Source organism: Argiope bruennichi, chromosome 3 (assembly GCF_947563725.1).
Source record: "Argiope bruennichi chromosome 3, qqArgBrue1.1, whole genome shotgun sequence".
NCBI lineage: Eukaryota > Metazoa > Arthropoda > Arachnida > Araneae > Araneidae > Argiope > Argiope bruennichi.
Genome location: NC_079153.1, coordinates 40476774 through 40498643, shown reverse-complemented (window position 1 = coordinate 40498643; position 21870 = coordinate 40476774). Strand labels below are relative to the sequence as shown.

General features: G+C 28.4%; 1 protein-coding gene across 1 annotated transcript in view; it reads left to right on the top strand.

Moving 5' to 3' along the window:
- Positions 1-4215: 4215 nt before the first annotated feature.
- Positions 4216-21870, top strand: part of LOC129962501 (neurensin-1-like) — a 161443-nt gene continuing 143788 nt past the window's right edge. Inside the window, exon 1 of the mRNA XM_056076244.1 lies at positions 4216-4411. The gene's annotated coding sequence lies outside the window, so the exon portion shown is untranslated. The remainder of the gene's footprint in view (positions 4412-21870) is intronic.

Sequence of the window (21870 nt, the reverse complement as noted above, 5' to 3'; positions counted from 1 at the left end):
CAATTTCTTCAAATCAACAGATAGAAAATCTATCGCTAAATAAATTGATAACACTACTGTGTTTGCACTGAAACAAATGGTAAACCTGCTCTGTGGTTAGTACTCCAAAAAGAGACCTACTGACTGATTAGTCTAATTCTTTTACCTCTCTCACGTTTATAAAGTCTCTTGATGAATGTATGTAATGGATGTATGGATCTTGGCTCCAGATAGAGTAATTCTTGTATTTCCTGGGACATTGAGTTTTGTCTTCAAATTTGGGGTCAACATCAAGGATCATTGATCTGTTACTCATTTAGCATCCATTAAAATATATCCTCTTTCTTACTATAACACTAAATGCGCAGGGAGAACACTATTAGAGATTAGTAACATAATATTGATCAGTGCTGCTGACGATGTTTCCAACAACGACTCCTGAGAAAAATTTGGTTGCGATGTGACAGGTATTTTTGACATATGGTAATAATATGTAATATTTACACAAGTTATAAAAGCGTTCATAATACTGCCGATATAAATTCACCAGATATTTTAAACTAATTACCGTATTTAATAGTAATTTTAGTCATATGGCAAGTGTATCTTATCAACGTATAATATGCCATTAAAATGATGACGAGTTACATTCGTTTTTATACCTTAAAGGAATAAAAATGTTATGATACCTTAAGGAATAAAATGTTTTTGGTATTATTTTGCCTTTTTTTTATTTAGTAGCATTTGGTAGAGTAGGCTTAAGTAGTATGTTTTCTTAGATGTGATCCAGCTTTGGTTTTGTTTCTTTTTTTTTGTCAAAATCCTCCAGAAGCTTAATTGGGATTTCTGTGTGTCACGGAAGAGTGGCCGAATTGATTTCGTGTCGAGATTCACTTCCTCTCAGTACTTTTAGCTTTTTTTGTCGATTTCGGTTGCGATGTTAAAAACATTCGTGTTCAAAGTAAGCAAATAATTCTTGCTTCATTTCAGTAACATATCATTTCGTTACTGGATTCACTGGTAATTACGCAACATACATTCTCTCCCACACTACTTTGATGGGCAAGACTCCTTGATTTCCTTTGAAGCGGTCCATTATTTCTGGCTTTCCAGCCTATCTTGGGTTCGATGTAAAAACTATGTGTTTAAAGTGAGCAACTGTTCCGTGCTTCCTATTGGCCACTTCGCAAAAGTACCGTAGAGTTCATACTCCTTCATATTTTCATTTCCACTGACCACGTGACTTTTTGAAGCAGACCAGGAGAGTAGGTATACGGGCAGAAAAAAACTAAAAATTATGACGTTAATCTTTTCACAATTGAATACTATTTATGAGGGTTTATGAGGGGCTATTGAAACAAATTCTTTTACACGGTGTTGATAATAATTGCTTTTTTCGTATTATTTTTAATAAAGAAATGTAGGGAAAATTCACGAATCATATAATACATAAAATATACATATCACATAATTTAATTCCATATCATAATAATAATATGACTGATTCAGCCCATCCACCAAATTGATTTGAATTTGAATTCCTACAAAATATAAGAATTTAAATTTAAGATATTCTGGAATAATTAACATATAAAATTTTGTTTAGTTAACTTTGCATTAAAATTAGCGAAATTATTTTACGGGAATGATCACAAAATAGCTCTTAATGAGGCTATGGGCTCTTCTATTTTTTTTAGTTATTTCTCGAAAATGGAAAGCTGGAGATAATTGATGACATATTAAGTGATCATCTTTAATATGAAATGAAAAAATGGCAAAATACTACAACAATTGTGGCTCAGAAACTTAGTGTTTTTTTTTTTTCATAGACAACATCTGTGATGTAGTATTTTTGAGATTTGTTATGTTTATGGGGATAATGCGATATATCTGGATGACCTCTCCCTTATTATCCTCTGATATATCATAAGCTTTCATGCGAAATAAAAGTTTATGGATAGGCTATTATTGAAGATGGGTAGTTATTTCCTAAGTTTTCCTTATTATTTTATATAGAGATAATATATTGATATTTAAATGCTGGATACCTATTCATCGTGTGATGTGACATGCTTGATGGCAATTAAAAGTTTAAAGAATAAGGTAAAGAGATTTAAAATTTCAAGACAAGAATTTTAACATTTTAATGTATTGTGGTTTAAAGGGAATGCACCCTAAAAACCAGTGAATTTTCAAAATATGAATTTAAAGCAGTTTAAGAATTTAATGTAGATTTATTCTTTAGAATGATTAGGAGAAATTCTTTTGCTAGTGTTCTAATTTATCATTCGAAAGCTTGCCCAACTAGTTTCATGAACAAAACGAAAACAAACAGAACATTTTAGCACGTGTTAATAATATATAAACAGAAACGAGTATAACTAAGTTAAATATTTTTTGAAAGAAGAATAGCAGATAAAAATAAAAATGATAGGGGACGAAGAAGAGGGGACAGGCCAAATTAAAAATACTAACCATTTATTTACTTTTAGATTAATCATTTTTTTTAATGTTCTTAGAGTCGTAATAGCCTACGAGGCCGGTGGAATTCAGTTTGGAGACCTGATTACTCATTGAATAACCTCACTGTAAGCATTCCTAGTGCGTCTTAAATCCGTCAGCGTCAAATGTACTTCTGCTAGTTGACGCATAAATTTGGGCAGCGGGATGCCGGATCTTATGTCATCTTCATTATTTGACCATGGTTTCAAGTTAAGGAGATCTGCCCTAAAATAGAAATCGTATTGTTTTAAAATGGGCTATTTATAATTAAATCTTAACATTCGATTTTGAAAAAGTAGTGGATGATATCTTATAACTTTAAACGAGCAATTCTTGTATATATGCATATAATTTATTTCGTGTATCTCTGAAATGGCACTAGCGATTTTTATCAAATTTTATATTTAGATGAAGTTCTGCTTATCTATATAGGTGCCTTTCCTGAAAAAAATACGATTTTAAGAGCCCCCCCCCCCCGCAATTTTTTACAACTAGCTATTAGAACTTTTTTCTATCTATTTTCATACTGACATTATCATATAGCGCCATCTCGTAAATTTTTGTGGTACTTTCATCGTTGCCATAGGATGATAATCTAATGGTGTCTCAAAATTTTGTGAGATGGCACTGATGGATGTGAGATGAGATTAGATTGAAAAATATACATAGGTAATCAATATGTGATTCGTATCTAAATATTTTCTCCGAAAAGACAGAATTTTATAAGAAAAAAAAAACTGACTTGTGAAGCCCAGGGTCAAGGGGCTTCTCCCTTGAATAAAATTGCCAGCTCCCAGGCAATTTTATTCTTCAGTTACCTTCGAATTCTTTTTTGTTTTCAAATGAAAATCCTTAATTATTCTTTTATAATTTTCAATTCTTAAATCACTGAAATTTATCAAACTTAAATCAATTTATGTAATTGAATGAAAAAAATGCCCCCTTCGATTTACTTTCAGTATATCGAAGTATTCAGAATTTAGTTAACCCTTTCTAAGGCCGTGGGAAGTATGCTTCCCACCAAATTTATCCATCTTTGTATGAAATTATGTAGGTTGGCATAAGTTCTGACAAATTTTTTTTAGAAAGACAGAAACTTAGATGCTTCAGTTCTTTATCTCACACAAAATTATGTGTCTTGGTTTGTCACTTAATTATTAATTAACCAAATTAATTAATCAAATCAAATTAAATTTATCTCATAAGCTAAATGAATCCCTTTTATTATTCTAATTTCAAGCCTAAAAATATTTTAACATAATATGACTAGAAAAAAATTGGCCCTTTAAAGGGTTAATATTTTTAACTTAACTGGAAAAATACAAAAATTCCCAATCAATAAAAACTGTTATAAAACAGTTCCGGGTTAGATGTTTTTCAACTAAAAGTTTGAAAAGCTATTCGAAAAGGTCGAAGATGTATTCCTATCATTTAAGGAATTCTTATAATTTTGCCCACGTTTACTATATTTAGAATTGAAATGCACCATTTCCCTGAGATAGAAATAAATAAAAAAAACATCTACTACTGATCATGTGCTCCTTCCATATTCTCCTATCACCCATAAAAATCATTAATCTCCTGACGCTCGAAGGTGAAGTGTCTTTAGGTTTCTCCCAAAAATCGCTCCAGGACAAGAGAAGGAATTTTCCACCCACACAGAAAACGCAGATCGTAGCGACACCAGGCGGCTCCTAGCATCTGGCGATATCTCGTCAGTCGACAAGACTCGAGAGCCAGTGGAAAGACGATTATCTAAAATCGTCTGCGGTTTTTTTGTTCTTTTCCCCATTCCTGCCCTCTTCACTTCGATTCTGTCTCGTGGAACGTCGCCACAAACGATTTCGAGGAGCCTCATCTGCAAGTCTTTCCCATTGCGTTTGCAAAGGAATGGAACTTTTCGCTGATCGGCCATCTGGTTCTTAAACAGGTAAGGTTCCTCTGTTGTTCCAACAGGTGGGTAAGCGCTCAACAGGTCTGTAGGGCTTGACAGTGAAAATGGAATCTAGTGGTTGTTGTCAGTGAATTGCGCTTCGGCTGCAAACATGATTTTGTTCCGAGAAGTGAAACATAATTGTTTGTTGAGGATGTTGCATATTGTTTTGTGAGAAATGCAATTATGTTTTGTATCAAAAAATTAATGTTATATTTTCTATATTTAAATTGCTTTTGTAAAAATTATTCTGATAAATGAAGCATCATTGAAAATTTACTTTTATTCTAAGAAGTTGTCAAATTAGTTTAGTTAAAGATGCCTTTTGTTTAATGCATTTCATTTTGGACGCAAGAGGATTAAATTATGTATATGATTTGCTTATAATAGATTTTGCATATTGTATGGCGTTTTTGCATGCATTTATAATATAAATGTTTCACTTATTTTAATATTTTTTTTATTTTTTATATTTTAAATTCATTCTAATTTTTCTCAATAAGAATTCTTTTGTAACTTGTTTTATTAAAGCATTGTTAAGAGTATTGATTTTGTTTAAGAAATTAATTATTACATAAGCATTTATTTTTATTTGGACATCAAATCATGCTAAGAAAAAACTTGAAATTAATTTAAACGAATTGAATGTTTTGTGCATTAAAAAGTGGATCGATTTTAAATGCTGTATATATTTGTTTTCTTACTAATTCTGAGTAGCTGATTTTTTTTCTTTTCTAAATGGAAGAATTTAATATTATGCCTAGAATTATCAAGTGTTATTCAAGGAATGGATCTTGATTTTTTTATAGATATGGAATGATTGCTTTGTTGTAATCAACTGAATAATTTATTTTTGAAAGTTTATGCAGTTTTCTTTAATTAAGATGATTATGTTTTGCTACTGAATAAAAAAATGGAGCCTTAAACCGACTTAATTTTTTTGCAAATAACAATACATTTTTTCATAATATACCAAACGATTTAAGGAATGCTAGCAAAGTCCTTTTAAATTGCTTTACTTGTGTTAAGTTGCCAGGTAAATATATCTTTTTAAGCATTTTTTATTCATTTGTGGAATTAGAATATATGTAAAACGGTATTTCTTGTTAAAGCAAGAGAACAAAGCTTGTTAAATGGAAATCACATTTTTATTCTTATTATTTTTAATATTAAGAAACAAGCCTTTTTCTTTTTATTGGGTTTTAAAATTTCTTTGTTAGAATTATGTTAAAGCATTGGCATAGTGTTAAGAAAGAAAACAGAAAAAGAAACTGCATGAAAACAGAATTTAATTTAAAGTAGAAAGGAATTATTCTGGGAAAACAGTATGGCTTCAATTTGTAGTTGGTTAAATAAGAGCCCGAACAATTTAGTAATTTAAAGTGAAGCCTGAATTCGAGTGACTAGAAAATGATTAATTTTAGAAAATATATAAATAGAAATTTTTATACATCTATAGCAATTTTAAATAAATACTTTTTTAGAGAATATAAAGCTATTTACGATTATAAAGACAACTATAAGTTTTATAATTAAAATTATGAAGCTTTTTTTATCAATAATAGTCAATAAAATTAGGTGGCTCATATTTATAATAATATTTATTAATGATATAAAAGCTAACATGAAAGATGTGTTTAAAGATGACTTCAGATATTTGTGGAAAAAAACACACACTTTTTGTTAAAAATGTTTTCTTTGGAATTCTACAAAACATCGTTTTGTAAATTCTTTTTTGTTCTTTAATGAAATTCATTGAGTAATTTATAATCTCGCTGTATTATGATTCGAGAGTTCACAAAATTATGCATTCGGTATATTCATCACTATTAACTCTATGATAATAAAAATGAATAATAAAGAAAAATATGTATGTATGTATGTGTGTGTATATATATATATATATGTGCCTGTTTCTATGTTTATTTTCTATAAGCCAAACCTTTTATTTAGCTACCAAACGTTGCATTTATTATTTTATAGGGTAATTATTTAAAAAGTTAATTACAATTTTAATTAAGAATTAAAGTGAAATTTTGTCATTTTCATGCAATAATTTTTGACAATATTACAGCACGAAAAATATTTTAGAAATAACTTAAACGCTTTTTACTGCAATTTAGTTTATTGCTGAAGTGAAAGCTCAAATCATCCTCATCGTTGCTATTTGTATTTCTTCTTAGTATTTTCTATGATTGACAATGAAATTTAATGTATTTTACATGCTTTATAATAAGGCTTTATTATAAAGCATGGTTTTAATAAAATGTTTGAAAATCATGCTAAATGGATCTTTAACTTTAAAATCAGCTATGGTGGAAAAAAAATTTTAATGCATCTAGTTTTATAAAGTATTGCTCTTACTTTTGATATATATAATTATATATATAAACATATGAATTGAAAATTAGAGAAATATGAAGAACAGTGAAGTTACGATATAAGGCTTTTCAAATGCTATCAGTTCTACTTATTAATATTTGAAATTTAAAATTATTTTCATGAGGAAATCATTAAGTCCAAGTTACAAAAAAAATTATTTAGTACCATTCCTATATTTCCTTGGATAAATTTAATTAAATTAAAGTCAAGTAACAGTTTATTTTGGAATGGTATTCATAATTTTGTTTCATTATCGAATTAAGAATAAGACAACATTGACGACGCCCATACTGTATTTCGTTCTTCACTTTCTGATAGAACAAATTATTTTTTCAGGTTATATCGAATTTCTAATTAGTTGTACTATTTTTCAAAAACTGAATCCATGATTTAGAGATATCGTGAATCAATGCTAGAGATGATTAGAGAATGATTCCATGATTAGAATCCATGATTAGAGAATCCATGATATCGAATTTCCAGTTAGTTGTACTATTTTTCAAAAACTGAATCCATGATTTAGAGATAATCTATACATTTGAGTCCAGAATAACATTCTTTTGACAGATATATCAAAATTTTTGTGTTTGAAAAAATATTTATTAAATATTCAAAGAATATTTTATGGATGTTAAAAATTAAATATTTTCTGATTTATTGATTTAAATAACTTAAATTAATGAGTTAAAATGCTTCTTCTCTATTATTGCATTTTGTGAATTTGGCCGAAATGTAACTTAGTAAAAGAAATGGTATAAGGAGTTGATTAGTTTCCTAAACGATGCAAAGTTTTACAGTTACATGAACAAAGCTTTATTGATAAGGAAATTAGAAAGAAAATTGATAGAAATCTAACTGAAAAGGGGATTTCAAAATTTTTTAAGATAACTTAATCGTTAGGAAACTACAAGTAGTGAATTAATGAAGACAGGAATTGGTGTACTGCATTAAGTGAGGATAGAATAATTAAAGATTGTGTCAACTATTAGAGAAAAGATATGTAGACGAAGACAGTAGGAGGAAACCATCTAGGAGTATATAATGGCTAATAGTACAAAGTATAGTTGATTGCGAAACCCAATTCGGCATTTTCTAGTAAATGGCAAAATACAAGAATTCCGAAAAACAAAGATTAGAAAGAGGGACAAAATGCCATGTTAGCTGGGAAACAGAACATCATGGAAAATTTATTTAAAGTGATGAAATCAAAATATCAGTATTTTGTAGCGATGGCATAAAATGCAAAAGAAGAATAAGAGAAAACTTCCGTCCTGTTTGCATTACTTGTATTGTTAAACACCCAGTTAGTGTTATGATCTAGGGGATGCATGAAAACAAAAAGCGTGGATAAAATTTGCATGATTAATGGGAATATAATAAATGCCCGCAGATACATAAAGTACTCGTTATTAAACTGGCGCCTTCTGCAAGTTTTTAAGGCAGATCAGAATTTTTATACCAAATAAATTCTGTTCTTTATTGTGTTTTCAGAGTATGTAAAAACTGTTTTAAAGAAAATCGTATTGCACAACAAGAATGACCAGGGAATAAGTCATATGACTTTCCGACCCGCCCGAAGGCACACGGATAAAGAATACTCAATGACCGGACCACCACAACAGCAACATTGGCAGGAACTGTGGTTGAGTCCTAAGGGCTATCACCGGCCACGCTACAATCCTTCCCGAAGGAAGTACGTCCCGTCTTTGATGGAGGCACCCGAACTCCCACCTATTTATGTACCCACCAGAGTGGCGAGATCCAGCCACCATACCGGAAGCGTCTCATCCTCATTTCGAGGTGCCCCCCTGGGGGTTATGATCAGGGAATAACCCAGACCTTAACCTATAAAAACAATATGGCCCTAAAAAAATTCTTAACCAGAAATAACATAGCAATAAAACCCAATTAATTGAAGCAATTATGCATTCATGGTATTTTATTATAATACTTGAAGAATTAAAAAACACTGGTGAACAACATGGGATAAATTCGTAATTCGTGCTGAAGATTACCCAACTAAATATTAACTATAATAGAGAATTTTTGTACAGGTCCATATTTTTATGCTTCGTTTTTACTTTCTCGTATATGTAGTATCGAGAATGTATAGCAATCGTCAAAATTAGAACTCGAGATTTTGACGAATCTCCACCCTGTGATCGAAAAACACATTTTTGGAAACTATTCGGTTATCTATGATAAAGATAATGCAAAAACTCTTTGAACTTGATGGTTGAAATTTGACACATGGTCTTTACATCAAATTTGCATATATATATCAAATTTTGAGTAAAATCTATTCAGAGGAAGTCCATCTGTTCGAATATAAGTTAAAACGATAGCTAGAGAATTAGATAGATAATATTCGATTCTCTGATTTAACATCTATTGTGTAGACGCCTCTCAAATTTGGAGCCAAATCCTACAAGAGTTGACTGTCTGCCGGTCTGTATTTTCAGAAACATGTAAACGCGATAGGTCAAAAACGCAGTGACTTAAATATATCAATAATAATATCCTTATAAAATGATTTAATTTTTAATTATCATTTTTTTCTTTTTTCCCAAAAGGTTCCCTAATTTTATCCTTTGCACTCAAGGTATACAAATATTTAAAAAATACTCTTTAAACAGATAAATGTCAAATGTTTCAAAATAATCGTCTGAGATGAAAAAACATTTTTTGAAAAACGAATCTTTTCAAGTTATGTTTGCTGTTTATAAAAAATAAATGCAGCAGATATTTTTTTGAAAAATAATAAGATTTTAATTACAAAAAAACTCTAAAACATTTATTATAAATAAAAAACAAAAATATTGACAAATCTATATCTTGAATGAATTTATCACACAAATAAATGTTTGTCCATAAACCAATGCCATTTACATTTTTTAAATAGAAATTCAATGTTTTTTTAATATGTATTATCAAAAGATATTTTCTTTTAAAGACTAAATATAGACTTTTCACCAGAGAAATGTTGAATATTGTTACACCCATCTTTTGTCGTATAAATAAAAAATGCGAGAAATATTTCAACTATGAAATATGTATTGTGTACTAGATTACATTAGACCAAGGTATTGGTTAATGGAAGATAGTTATTTCTTGGATATATCATCCTTGAATGCATTTTGTGATTCTTTTTTATCTGTTCTTTCTTTGCTGTTAAATTTGACCTTCAGTAGACATCTAGTATTTAGTTAATATTATAATGATTTATCTTGGATGCAGGTTAAGAAAAATATAATTGTTTTTTTTTATAAATTTATATTTTTGTTAAATTCATAATTTCTATTTTAAAAAAAAACAGGATGAAATTTTAAAGAAATATTTCCCATACTAGTAATTTTGAGCCAGGAAATCTGAGATTCAGAGCAAAATCGTTCAGCGTGATATAATATGCAGGAATATTTTTAACCTTTGATCTTTATATATTCTATGAAAAAAATTAAATAATGTTGAGTTCTATCCGATTTCTAATTAACCTTATTTGAAATAATTTCATTTTTATTGGTGAATTTTTTTCCTTGAAAAAGACTTTTTTTCATCTAATTTTAATTGAGATTCAAATGCAATTGATGAAATTCTGTATATAAACTATAGTCTATAATTTAAGTGCTATAAAATACCTCTCTGTGTGAATTTCAAAAGAGTTGCCTTTGAATTGAAACTAAATAAAACTAATTTTATGTAGACAAAAGAAATAATACTTAATGTTGTTTATTTAAGTCCTTAATTCCATTTAGAGAAAAATTTTGTCAATAGGCAGTAATTCGTTTTCAAAATGTGTAGAAAATGAGAATTAAAGAAAATAAAAATATTAAAGGCAAATCAGTGGTGTGTAAACTGAATTGTGCTTGCTAATGCTTGGACCTATGGTAAATAAAGTTAGTTAGTACATTCAAAAACGAATTTTATGCTTCATATATAGCAGACAAGACAGACTGATTAGTAATGATTGAAACGACTAATTCGTGCCTTTTGGGTTTAAAAAAATGGAAATCTGTTTGCTTCTTAATTTATTTGCCAACATCATTAGTGGTTGAATTGGTTTAATTGAAGAACATTCGAAATCTTTCTTGCGATGATATCATTAAAAGCCCAATTCAAGTCTGTTTAAACAGAATTTAAGAAAGTGTTTTGCTTATTTATGGAGGAAAATAAATCGAACGTCTCTATAAAGTCATTATAAAGGAAAAAAAATATCGAATGAAAAGTTGAAAAATATTAAAAAAGTTTTAGAAATTGCTGAATGCATCTTTTTAAAGAAAGGTTTTGTTTTTAATAAAATTTGTCTAACAGCGGTAGTCTATGTTAAGGCATCTATCAATTAAATTTCGCAGCATATTTGACTCAACGGAGATGTTTTCTTTTCTTTTCTGATAAATAATGTTTATGGAATTAAAACATATCATTTTAACGTAGGTTTTATTTTAGGATTCCGAGTCTAAATAAAAAATAAATCTTATTTTTTTTTTAAGTTAATGATATTGAAATAAATAGCGAATTAAAAATTTAAAGGAAAATTAGTGCAGCAAAATTCTTATTTTTAAAAGGATTTTCAAATTATTTTGCTTTTTTAATTTTACTTGTTTCATAAATTTTTTTATTACAAATAATTATTGCTTATTAAATATAGTTATTTGCATAAAAATGAGCTTATTTCTTTGACAAATTTTGAAACAGACTCGTATTTTTTTTATGCAGATTTAATTTTGGATTTGCTTAAAAAGAGCAGTATAGAATATATCGTTTCCTACATGCATCAGAAGAATTCCAAAAAAATTAGCTTTTAAACAAATACTGAAATAGCAAATAAAATTTAATATCCCTGAATTTCTGAAATCCCGTTTTTGCTGGTATTCTTAGATTTTGTTGTAATTATCTTAATAAGTACTAAATATTATAAATATCCTATTTTTCTTTCCATAGCTTAGACGCAAATCCGATCAAATAAAGGAAAAATAAAATGGCTTATCATATTTCTGAGTAGCAAAGTAGAAAAGAAAACTCATCGTATGTAGGTAATTTGATCTTAAAGTCTAGATTTTTTAAATAAAAAAGTATTTTCGACTCTTTAGTGCATTGATAAAAATGTATTTAAAAAAATTAGCTAGAATTGATAAAAAAAATGTATTTTATCATTTTTAACTTTTAGTCTATAAGTGATTAGTTTCATTATTATGGATTTTAAAATTTCACGATACTTATATTTTTATTAAATTCAAATAGAACTAATATTTCATTAAAATTAATAAAATTATTAAATTAATTAAGGTAATAAATTTTTTGGTGGTTACAGTTTGAAAATGCTAAGCTATCGTAATTTCATCGGGAACAAACAACTTTACAAAACACCAGAACTGAAGTACATGAAGAACAGTAAAATACAAATTTAAAACATTATATTTTTACGAACATCAATCCTGTCAAGTTAAACAAGAGTATAAAAAACACATTTTTCGTCGGGGGGAGGGGGATCTTTATATCAGTTTCAATTTCGGTTCAATTAGCGAAACGAGATTGCATTCTGCAGTCGCATTATTATTTACAGTTAAGAATTGTACTGATTCTCAGAAAATTAAACTTATTTTTATGTTATTGGCACTTCTCAGTGTTCCATAAAAATGAAGATTTCATATATTGCTTTCGGTTCTAAAGCTATTAGTCGTGAAATTATATTCGAAATAGACAATAAAATGAATCAATTGATACGGTTTTAGAAAGAGTAGATAAGAGAGAATTTCAGTTCGTTGAACACATTTTAAGATTCAGTTTACTCTTTTTTTTTTTTTTTTAAATTCTTTTACTAACAAATTCTTTGCCAGGAAATTTTTTATATGTAGTCGTACACTCATTTACCCTAAGAATACCGAAATGCTATTTTTCGCAATAAAAATAATACATTTTTTTTCCTTCAGAATAAGAGTTTTATTTGTAACAGGTTAGTCGTGCTTTTGGCCGTATGTAGCTTTTTCCCTAAATTTTTTTTTGAATATTTATTCCAGTATCTTCGGCAAATATGTAATAATTTGGAAACCAATAACATATTTCTGAGTGTTATAGCAAACCTTTTTTCATATTTTCGTAATATTTCTTCCATAATTTATTTTATTATTATTCATAATATTTCAAACTTGCCACCTTTTGTGACCAACTGCTTTGCCAGGAATATTGATTGCACTTTATTTCACTTAATTCTCTCCTTCAAAATTTGATTCGTAGTCCTCTCAACAACGATTTTTAAACATAAAATTCTGATTCACATTAAAGCTATGCTTTCCAATAGCCTTACACTATGTGCATGTGTACATGAACCTTCTTGAAGTCCCATGACTGATATGGCATAATTAACGGGTAAATTACTAATTATCTTTCGGTGTCATGTAATTTTACTTCGATTCCTCTTGTTATCGTTATAGATAATGAACTATTTACTTTAATTACTTTCAACAAGGAAGCAAATACGCGATTAAATTAAAGTATTTGGGATGAAAACTGTTTGGATTTCATTGCCACTATGAAAACTATTGTTAAAACATTTGCAAAAATAAATATTTAAAAAGATTATGGAGTTTAAGAAATCATTCACGAAAATATCTTAATTTTTAAATAAAAATTCTAATTAAAAAATAACCCGAGATGGTTCAATTTTTTAAATTATGTGCCGAATTTGATCACTCTAAATCACACGAGCACAATAGAGAGGGGAAAAAGAAAAACGAAAAAAGAGTGCCTAAAGGCAGAAGAATCTCAGAAAATCTTATCCGATAGACCACTCTGGTCAAGTGATCTTAAGTTGCCTTTCCTTTGTCCTTTTCCGCCGATCCGTGGTCTATTTCCCAAACATTCTGCCCTTCTTCATTTTTTATTTGAAAAGGGGAGAGAAGGGGAAGGAAAAGAAAGTGAACTCACAGTTCCTTTTCTACTTAATAGGGGCACATTAAAATAGTTTTTCACTTAATAGAATAGAAAAATGATGACTAAAGTAGAACATTTTGAAGGGGGGAAAAAATCCAGCTTTGTGTCATATGAACGAATTTATTATTATAATGGTTTTAATGAAAAGCGGAATTGTGATGATGCAAAGTATAATCCACACGAGTGGTCTCCGCAAAACTTTCTCGCATACTCTCCAATAAAGGTGAAATTCTCTTTCCCCGCACAAAATTGTGGACCTTGGCTTAAGCCTGCGAATACCTCGCATAACAATAACGGACAATAATTACGAAATATTGATCTTTAGTATGAATTCAGCATTTTTAAAAAATTAATCATGTGATTCTTGACGATTTCTTTGGCGATTAATTCCTGTCGTTTAGTAGTAGGTACACGGTATTGAATTTGTGTTTTAGATGCGTTATTTCCTACAAAAGAGAAATAACACTTGACGTAGTATTACTATTGTAGTTAAAAAATAACGTACCAAATTTCATACATTGGTCATTGCATTTTTTTTTTGAGATAACGCGTTTACATGCTTGTGGAATTACAGACAGAGAGACGAGACATTGTTTCATTGATTTGGTTCTAAATTTGAGAGGTAACTACATATTAGATGTTAAATTCTATGCACCAAAGTGTAACAGGCTTGTTCTTTTCGTTTTGTAGTTAGAGTATTAACTTACATTCGGATAGCCTAACAGACAAATTTTATTTAAATGGATTTCACTCAAAATTTGATAGAAATCTATGAATCTGGTGTAAAGACCATATACCAAATTTCATGAGACTAGATCAAAGCAATTTTTTTAGTTATCTTTGTTACAGATGTCCTGGCAGACGAACAGGCAGAAACAATTCAGAAAATGTGTTTTTCAAACTCGTGAAAATCTAAAATGTAGATATTCTTTAAAACCTCGACTTCAAATTTTTTAATGATTACAATAAAAAGTTCATATATGAGAAAGTATTAAGAAGTGGGCTTATATAAAGATTTGAGAACTTGAAAACTATTAAATATAAAAGGATTTCTAATTATAGTAATTAAACAAACAAGAGAAATAGTTCTATTAATTATATGCATAGTATTGTTTACCTTGTTAGTCATCTTCATGTTGGACTTTGGTGACTTGGCATTATTGACATCCTTGAAAAAGCTCAAAGGACACATTAAATGTCTCTTATGAAACGATACTATGTAAAAAATTAATTACGCATGATTCATATTATTCACTTAATTGAATTTTTAAAAATCTGAATAAATTTCCAATTTTATGTTCTTATATAATCGCAAATTACTTTAAATATATGATTCGAATTTAAGTAAAAAAATAATATTAAACTTACTTCGCTTATAATGTATTTTTGGATGGCAACAAATTGAATATTTTCTAATTTTTATGTTACTCTAATCAAATCTAATTTAATCTAATTTCTTATGGTTACCTTACTCTGATCAAATGAAATGAATCAGCTGAAAAAGTTTTCTGAAAGAAAGATAATAATTAAGATTGTTTTCCACGAGAAATGAGGTGTATGTGTCTGGATAGATTAACGATAATCAAACAATGTCGTCTTTAGAGAAATGAATGCAGGCATTATTTGAAAGGTCATGCATTAATAGAATTGCAATGCAATGGAGAACTATTCTTATTATTGTGAGTGTGCCATTAAATACAAATACATTGAATTTTCTCCAGACATTGTTATGTTATTATATAATAGATATTCTAAATATGTTAAAGCGTCAACAATGAATATTGTTAATTCATTACTTTACTTTTAAAATATATATCCCCAGTAAAGATAGAATAAGCTTCTATACGGAAAAGATCTGAGACGTGGAGTTGCAACTTTAATGCTCTGTCTTAATGGAAAAAATTACCTATGTACCCATCGACTTGAAAGTAAATAGTGTTACAAAAGGTAATTCTCAAGAGTTATAATACATGCATTGATAAAGATAAATATCTTTTTTACAATATTGGGAAGTTGATGTTTCCCATGAAATAATTATGTTGAATATAATTTCTATGATTAATATGAATTTGTTTCTTAATATATAAGGTAACTTCTATGAAATAAACGACGCAGTTTATCTTACAAAAGGATCTTAGACTGAATATTTTCCACATTAATTTAATCTATGAAATAATATCTGAAAGGAAACACTTCGAACTTTTAATCAAAAACGTTGTAACGTAATAATGTCTTAAGTTTTAGCCGTCAGTCTTCGTCTAACTATATTATACGAGTATTATCTGTTGCATTCTGTGAATAACTAATTATTTCTATTAGGAATTTACAGAAAGAATATTTATTTCTCTTAGAGCAATTTCTTATGGTACTAATTCTGATTACAAACTTCTTTTAATAAATACCTTTTAAATACCATATTAGTTTTTGGCTTGTAACTAGTATGGTAATCAAAACAAGTAACAGAATATTTTTCTAGAAATTGTGATAATAAGTTGTTGTTTTGTCTTGTAGAGTTGTATACCTGCTACTTTGATTATCAGTCATTTTCGTCATCCTTGGGGATGTTAAGGGACACATTAATGAGATGACTAACCAAAAAAAAATAACGAAAAAAAGAAATTTATTGTTTAAATAATATAAGGAAAATAACCAACATTAAATGAATAAAAAAATAGAATGTTCATTAAAAAGTAAAACATTTCTAAAATGTGATAAAAATATTCACTTTTGTTTAATTTTCAGAATTTTGACAAAAACATTGTTTTATACTGTTTAGCGCAATATTAAAAAAGAAGTTTAAATACGCTTTTTATTAAAATATTAGCTAAAATAATAGATGTTGTTCGAGATTAAAATTCTTTCATATATATAACATTTTTAAAGTAAAAATTGCTTTTGTATGCAGTATAATATGCAAACATCTTTTATAGTCTAAAATATTTATCATCTTTTATCATAGTCTATAAATTGAAATTAAAATATTAAATGAATCAGACGATTTTTAAAATCCAATGGCAGTTAATTTGTTTCCACCAGTTATTAACATCTGTTATATTAGTAATCAAAATTTGTTCATAAATATAGAAGTATAAGAAAAGTTTCGTTTGCATGATTGATTTAAGCTCAGTTTTTAAAAATGGTGAACTTATTTCTTTAAGGTCAATAAATATTGTCAAAACGCTACTATAATAAAAGCGAAATTTTGAAATATATTGGTAGAGTAACTCAAAGTGTAAAAAAGAATTTTTTTGTTATTTTCTGATTAATTGAATATTAAATTAATTTATGTACTTAAAAAGTTGATAGTTTTTTCTCGTGCCTCATATAATGCTCATACAAAAGTTGCCAGAATTCGCCTGGTTGTTTTGCGAAAGATCTGGAACATACATCCATAATGAATATATACATACATAGTCGCAATGACTTTTATTTATATTGGGAATTTTAAAAGCATTTAAAAGCACAAATACATAAAATAAAATATGACAATATTTTTAAATAATTGGTATTAACACATTATGTGATACCATTTTACTATATTGACATTTAACTAGACTACACATTGCTATTTAGTATATGGTAATAAGTTTTGGAAACAGAAAATAAATAATGCTGTTATGGCAGATAAACTATGGAACACATATGTACTTCCAGTAAAAAAAAAAAAAAATTGTTATTACTTCAAACTTCCAAATGCAGAGAAGGAATTTTTCTGTTTGCATAGTGTTCGAATGTTGGTAGAAAAGTCTGTTCACTGAACTCGCCGCAGTTTTCTTGATGTTCAGTAAAGCCTTTTTAGTCTGGTCGAAAGATGTTTCCTCTTCTAAGAAAAATTTCGTTTGAAGAATGGATTGCATCGGATGTTACGTTTGTTGAACCGACGAATAACTTTCCTTTTTGCCCTTTTTTTAAAGGAATATTTTTTTTTCCCTTTGAAAAATATTAGTGTAAGGTGGGAACAAAAAGGAACTAAAATGAAATAAGAAATTTAATGATAAATAATTCAAAATTTTAATTGTTATAATTCAATGAAATGTTTAAATTCATTTGGAACTTTGAAATAAAAAAAATGTTTAATTTATGGCATTTTCTTAAGACATAATTCTTTTACAAATCTCTTATGAAGTAACATTCAATAATATATGGGTGTATTTTTAGTACTAGTTTTCCACCAACAATTGAGAAAAGTATTAGCGTTTCCATTTATGTCACAATCTCTTTGTAAGAAAATGAGCCATTCCACCATTAAATTCCAATCCTTATCCATTTCAATAGATGATTTATCTGTTTATGATATGTGATTATGTTCAAGAGCAATTTTTTGAAAAAACGTCCAAATCTTTGAATATTTGGATTTAAAAGATTGGAAAAAAACCTCTATGAAACTTAAATATACCAATTAAGCGGTAAAAGTTTTCTAAAATGGGAAAAAAGGCATTTTTTTGTCTAAAAAGTGATATAAAGTAAAATTTTTCTGGTTCAGAAGTGTATCAAATAATTTGCTTAAAATTTTGTAGATAGCTTGAGAAATATATTATCTGCTTCTTGAACTAGAAAATAAGCTGTATTTCTATCCATTCTTTGAATATTGGAGCTCGACTGATAAATAAACTACTATAAAATATTTTTAAATAAATAGATTGCTTATTCTCTAGTTCAAGAATTGTAGTTATATTGAGAAATTATTATATGAAATTTCAACAAAAAATATGCACCAGATTTTAAGTTATGTGGTTTCTTCGTAAGACAATTCTATCAAAGATTAGAATTTGGAAAAATAACATCTAAATATGTAAAATAGCATTAAAATGTGTACATAGAAATATAAAAATCATTGTGACTTACCAAAAAATAGACTTGGAAACAAAAAGATGACATTAGCCATTTATAAAGTCTAGCCATTTTATAAAGAAACTTGTTCGAACATTAAGAATATTAAATTTAAAATCATAATTATCATAAAAAATCGGCATTTCAACATAGTCATATACCTTAACGTGCGCCTATTCAAGACCTGAACATACTGTAAAGATGATTTTAAAACCCGTAATCCGAAAACCAATGGGAATAGTAGAGCGAGTGTCCAGTGAAACCGTTCAATAGACCAGGACCTATCGCCAAAATTCATACTGGTACTGGAATCTTCAATATTGTGGTCAGATTCGTCGTCAAGTTGATTTCCAAGTTCGAAAGTCATTGATCCGGCATTCGTTCAGCATCCATCAGAACTGTCTTCAAAATTGTGTTCTTTACCAATGCTAGAAAGCAACATTATAAATCCGTAACAATAGTGTAAACTTCTTTTCAACATGCAGAAAAATATATATTCAGTGATGTCTGTATGATTCTTTATAGTGCGTGCGTTACTTCTTGTTAACTCTCTTATGCATAATTAAATGTGCGTGCTCCTACTGCAAAAAAAAAAGACATTAAAGTTATGTTATTTTAATAATCTTGTACAAATCGACACATTGTGTATATGACTCATCCTAGTAGTGTTTTCCTATAGCATCTTGGTACTATTAAAGATGTACCTTTCAGGATAATCTACCTCCTAACTTTCAGGATATTATAATTTCATTTTATAATTATTCATTTGGCGGTATTGTTGACCAATTAGCTCGCCAAAAACGCAATGAAATAAACTTTTGGTGAAAATTGGTCTTAATGGCACTGCCTATAAAATATTTTTTTAAACTTTAGATTTTGGTAGACATGCAATTTTTACTATTTCAGAAGCCATTCTACTCATCATGCTGAATATTTCTCTAATTTTCAGTCTACATTCATCACTTAAAGATTTATTGTTTAAAAAATACATGCCGTCTAAAAATTCCCATATTTGAAAGTAAATTACTTTCTTTAGGTTTCGAAATTTAAATATTTGTTTTTAATAGTTTTTATACGTTTTTAAAAGAAAAGTTACTCAAACATATTGAGTTGAAGACTACATGCCTTTCACCTGTTGCGGCATAAATCGTAAATATTTTATTTAAAAGTAGCTGTCGTGGCTGGTTCGTGAGTGCTTTGAAAAAATAGGCAAATAGAAAACTTAACAAATTTATTGCAGATTCGTTCGAGTTACGCTGCTCAGTAACTCCTTCTCCTCCAAGAGCAAACACTCGAATGACATCACTCTTTTAATTACACTCGCGCTAGTTGTCTAGCGCCATCTATGAACGTTTATTTCCTAACGCTTCAAAATCCAATCACTACAGTAGCTAACGATTATTTTAATAATTATAAATTTTATTTTGTAAATAGTTGTAAAATTCAGATTGGCAACAGTGATACTTTTGGAACTTGTTGTTTAAAAACGATGCTAGAATGTTGAATGAAAATAAGTTGATGTAAATTTGATAATATTATCTATATGTAATATTTAGTTTTATAGTACGTTTGTCTGCATTTTATTTTTGTTGATGCACGAACACAACACACCATTCACTACATTGTTTCACCATTATTAATGATTTAAAAAATTTTAATTAAATATTTTGTATACCTGGATCTTAATGACTTCAGGAAACTTTGCCATTTGGATAATACTAACAACTTCATTCAATGAATTCAAGATTTTTAGTATTTGCTTTAATACATATAAAAAAAATCAGTCAAAAAGTTCGACCTCCATTTTTTGATAAATATCGAATGAATTAAATTTGGAATATGTTCTTTATACCCAAACTGTAGATTTCTGTCAAATTTTGAACGCAATTTATTCGCAGAAAATTTGCCAAGCAGTTAGAATACAAATTAATACGACAATTACGAAATGTAGAGAGATGGCTAAAATTTTGTACTTAACATCTTTATAAGTAATTTTATATTTAACATCTAAAAGTAGATAATTATTAAATTTTGAATTTAATCCATCAAGATATTATCTGTTAGATTATGTTTTCACATAAAGTTAAAAGCGATAACTCAAAAAGGCAACGATTTAAGCAATCGGAATTTAGAATGTGAATTTTGTAGTAAAAACTGTAATTTCTTTCTCAGATTTTCGATTTAATTGGTCGAAATACACACTCACACACGCACGCACGCACATTGCTATGTATTTTTTTTTAACTCCGAAGTACAAAATTTTTGAAAATGAGAACAGTTGTGCCGTTTATGGTCTTGCCCATAATTTTATAGGAAGCAGATGGAGGAATAGTACTTTTCATTGAGAGCATGCAATAAAATTTCAAGGAGACCATCTTGAATGTTTATTTTTCCTGCTGGTCATTGGACGAAACATATTCTGCCACTACCAAATTTTAATTTTATTTCACTAATCATTGTGCAGCAAATCCTTCCTTCAGTAAACTCTGCGCCTATCTCCAGATAGGTCTGATTTCTTCGCCTTTCAAATATTTATCCTACGTAGACAAAGATGGCGCACCCGAAATGGCCAAATGGCCTCAAGAAATGTTCTTAGTGGATGGATGAAAAAATAAGAGCACGAATGCCAATCTCTCTGAGGATTGCAAATTCTCGCTCGCCATTTTTCGACATTTGATCTCGCGAATAAAAAAAGTCTGCAATATAAACCAGGACAAGAATGTTCAAATTCTTGCTTTGCTGTATTCTTACAAGAAATCAAGCACTTCGATTGATCTGCAATTTAGATAATAAAAAAAACAATTTTATGAAATGTAAATTAATTAGAAATAATAAATTATTCTGTCCTAACTATTTGCCTAATTAGCTCCCCAGAGAAAATGCCACAAATTTAACTTTTTAATTAATTAAAATACTAAAAAATTTATGAGTGGAACATACTCACAGATATACTAAGTATATATGTGAAAAATATAGTATTCTACGCTAAAAGGTCTGATCTGCAGAACACTAACACAAACATACATTCATCTTTATTAGTAAATGTAGAATTTCACTGAAGTTTTGTGAATTTTAAAATCTGATATCTAATAATTTTTTAATTTAAAATTTTAAGAAAAATCTATTATGATAATTCTGAATTTCAGACTGAGATATATAAAATTTTGATATTGTTAGCTAATTTTAATTACATGAGTATGAACTTGTGAAAATTAGAATTTTATGAGTTAAGAAATAGATTAAGGAATACGCAAAAAAGAAATCTTTATGTGTCCAACCTAACTATTTTGTCTCATGAAAGCAAATTTAAACTAAAA